Source organism: Oncorhynchus keta, chromosome 9 (assembly GCF_023373465.1).
Source record: "Oncorhynchus keta strain PuntledgeMale-10-30-2019 chromosome 9, Oket_V2, whole genome shotgun sequence".
Lineage (NCBI taxonomy): Eukaryota > Metazoa > Chordata > Actinopteri > Salmoniformes > Salmonidae > Oncorhynchus > Oncorhynchus keta.
Window position 1 is genome coordinate 28439811 of NC_068429.1, and position 4141 is coordinate 28443951.

Consider the following 4141-nt stretch of genomic DNA (forward strand, 5'->3'; position numbering starts at 1 on the left):
ATCTCTCTCAGAATGACCTTCTTGATCCAAATCAGTCAGGTTTCAAGACTAGTCATTCAACTGAGACTGCTCTTCTCTGTATCACGGAGGCGCTCCGCACTGCTAAAGCTAACTCTCTCTCCTCTGCTCTCATCCTTCTAGACCTATCGGCTGCCTTCGATACTGTGAACCATCAGATCCTCCTCTACACCCTCTCCGAGTTGGGCATCTCCGGCGCGGCCCACACTTGGATTGCGTCCTACCTGACAGGTCGCTCCTACCAGGTGGCGTGGCGAGAATCTGTCTCCTCACCACGCGCTCTCACCACTGGTGTCCCCCAGGGCTCTGTTCTAGGCCCTCTCCTATTCTCGCTATACACCAAGTCACTTGGCTCTGTCATAACCTCACATGGTCTCTCCTATAATTGCTATGCAGACGACACACAATTAATCTTCTCCTTTCCCCCTTCTGATGACCAGGTGGCGAATCGCATCTCTGCATGTCTGGCAGACATATCAGTGTGGATGACGGATCACCACCTCAAGCTGAACCTCGGCAAGACGGAGCTGCTCTTCCTCCCGGGGAAGGACTGCCCGTTCCATGATCTCGCCATCACGGTTGACAACTCCATTGTGTCCTCCTCCCAGAGCGCTAAGAACCTTGGCGTGATCCTGGACAACACCCTGTCGTTCTCAACTAACATCAAGGCGGTGGCCCGTTCCTGTAGGTTCATGCTCTACAACATCCGCAGAGTACGACCCTGCCTCACACAGGAAGCGGCGCAGGTCCTAATCCAGGCACTTGTCATCTCCCGTCTGGATTACTGCAACTCGCTGTTGGCTGGGCTCCCTGCCTGTGCCATTAAACCCTACAACTCATCCAGAACGCCGCAGCCCGTCTGGTGTTCAACCTTCCCAAGTTCTCTCACGTCACCCCGCTCCTCCGCTCTCTCCACTGGCTTCCAGTTGAAGCTCGCATCCGCTACAAGACCATGGTGCTTGCCTACGGAGCTGTGAGGGGAACGGCACCTCAGTACCTCCAGGCTCTGATCAGGCCCTACACCCAAACAAGGGCACTGCGTTCATCCACCTCTGGCCTGCTCGCCTCCCTACCACTGAGGAAGTACAGTTCCCGCTCAGCCCAGTCAAAACTGTTCGCTGCTCTGGCCCCCAATGGTGGAACAAACTCCCTCACGACGCCAGGACAGCGGAGTCAATCACCACCTTCCGGAGACACCTGAAACCCCACCTCTTTAAGGAATACCTAGGATAGGATAAAGTAATCCTTCTCACCCCCCTTAAAAGATTTAGATGCACTATTGTAAAGTGGCTGTTCCACTGGATGTCATAAGGTGAATGCACCAATTTGTAAGTCGCTCTGGATAAGAGCGTCTGCTAAATGACTTAAATGTAAATGTAAATGTAAACTTTACACTCCCTCTGACTGCTCTCCTGCACATTTCTCAGATCATGGGATCTCCTTTCTACAAAATACTGCAACATGTCTGAATCCTTGGCACCCAAAGCACAGTAGCGGGTTCGGAACATAGTCGCTTAAAAGTTCAGTGCAGTCAAAATGCTGTTTTCCTGTATTTTGTATCATACTCTACGACAGCTGATGAAACTAACACTGTAAAAGTGTGAAAACATTAGGCTAAAACTCCCCGATCACACTTGTAGGCGATAGCGTCATGGTGATGTTGGCTAGCAAAGCTCATGCGTAGAAACACGTCATTGGGTTTATTGGTCGTCTCAGGCTGAACTACACATGTGCAGGCCGTCAAATCAAAGGTACTCCTTCTATATAAAGTTGTTTTTGACTAAAAATCTAACGTGTCACTTTCACGATGTTGGAGTAATAATAAAGAGCGTCCTTGTTACATATATATATATATACTGTATGTTACAGGAGAAGGTCAATCTGGGAAATGTATACGTTCCCAACAGAAAAGGAGTCAGCTCGAATCTACAGTACCAGTCAAAAGTTTGGACACATCTACTCATTCAAGGGTTTTTCTTTATTTTTACTAATTTCTACATTGTAGAGTAATAGTGCAGAAACCAAAACTATGAAATAGCACATAATGAATAATGTAGTAACCAAAAGTGTCCAATTTAAAATATATATATTTTAGATTTTAGATTCTTCAAATTAGCCACCCTTTTCCTTGATGAGAGCTTTGCACACTCTTGACATTCTCTCAACCAGCTTCACCTGGAAGGCTTTTCTAACAGTCTTTAAGGAGTTTCTACAAGTTAAGTTAAGTGACTAGGCGTCATGATAGATAACGAGTAAAATAAAGTTCAGAGTAGCACCCACAAACTATGAGTGTAAAAGTGTTTGTGTTGTGTCGGTATGCGTGTGTGTGTTGTGTGCATGTAGTGTTTTAATGTGTGATGGATTTGTGTGGGATTGAAAGTGTAGTGTGTGTGAGTGAGTTTATGGTGTGTATATAAAGTATAGTGAGTGTGCGCAGTGTCAGTGCAAGATAGAGTCAGTGGAGATAGTTTGGGTGCCCCTAATTGACTATTTAGAAGATTTACGGCTTGGGGGTAGAAGCTGTCTTGGAGCTTATTGGTTCGAGAGCTGATGCTCCAGTACCTTTTGCCAGACGGTAGCAGAGTGAACAGTCTATGGCTTTGTCAATTTTTCAAACTTCCTCTGACACCGCCTATTTAACTATTTTTAGTTAAATAAAGGTTAAACTGGGCTGTCCTTACCCCCCTTTTGTAGTGCTTTGCGGTCAAGGGAGGTGCAATTGCCATACCAAGTGGTGATGCAGCCAGTCAAGATGCTCTCAATGGTGCAGCTATTTTTGAGGACTTTTAACTTTTTGAGGATCTGAGGGCCCATGCAAAATCTTTTCAGCCTCCTGAGGGTGTTAAGTTCTTGGTGATGTGGACGCCAATCAATGTGGATGGGGCGTGCTATCCACTCTTTTTCCTACAGTCCACGATGAGCTTCTTGGTCTTACTGACATTAAGGGAGAGGTTGTTGTCCCGGCACCACACTGCTAAGTCTCTGACCTCCTCCCTGTAGGCTGACTCATCGCCATAGGTGATCAGGCCTACCACCATAGTGTTGTCAGCAAGCTTGATGGTGATGTTGGAGTCGTGCGCATCCACGCAGTTGTGGGTGAACAGGGAGTACAGGAGGGGACTAAGCACCACACCTCTTAGGGGCCCCCGTGTTGAGGGTCAGCGTGACGGAGGTGTTGTTGCCAACCCTCACCACCTGGGGCCGACCTGTCAGGAAATCCAGGATCCAGTTGAAGAGGGAGGGGTTCCGTCCCAGGGTCCCTAGCTTATTGATGAGCTTGGAGTGGACTATGATGTGGAACGCCAAACTGTAGTCTATAAACAGCATTCTCGCATAGTTGTTTCCCCTCTTGTCCAATTGGGAAAGGGCAGTGTGAAGGGGCCAAAATCCATCTCTCTCCATCCTCTCTGTGGCAGATGACTCTTGAGCGCCCTGGCTAGAAGGGATCCAGCTTTTGTCAAATTAAGATTCAGATTTGGGTGGCGCAGAGATCTGAGGCACTGCATCACAGTGCTAACTGTGCCACTATAAATCCTGGTTTGAGTTCAGGCTCTGTCACAGCCAGCCACGACTGGGAGACCCATGGGGCAGCGCACAATTGGCCCAACGTCGTCCGAGTTAGAAGGTTTGGCCGGCAGGGATGTCCTTGTCCCATCGCGCTCTAGCGACTCCTGTGACAAACCGGGTGCATGCACACTGACACGGTTGCCAGGTGTACAGTGTTTCCTTTGACACATTGGTGTGGCTGGCTTGCGGGTTAAGCGGACATTGTGTCAAGAAGCAGTGCGGCTTGGTTGGGTTGTTTTTTGGAGGACGCCCAGCTCTCGACCTTTGCCTCGCCCGAGTATGTATGGGAGTTGCAGTGATGAGACAAGACTGTAACTACCAATTGGATACCACGAAATTGGAGAGAAAAAGGGGTAAACATTTTTTATATATATATATTAATTTATGTCATATTTGAATTCGTAGCAGGTTAGGAGAATTAACGTAGCAGGTTAGGATAATTAGGTTAAGGTTAGGAAAAGGATTAGAGTAAGCTAAAATTCCTCAAATTTATATTTTTTACGTTTATAATTTGACAAAAGCTGTATCCCTTCTAACCATTACCCTCCTCTGCACG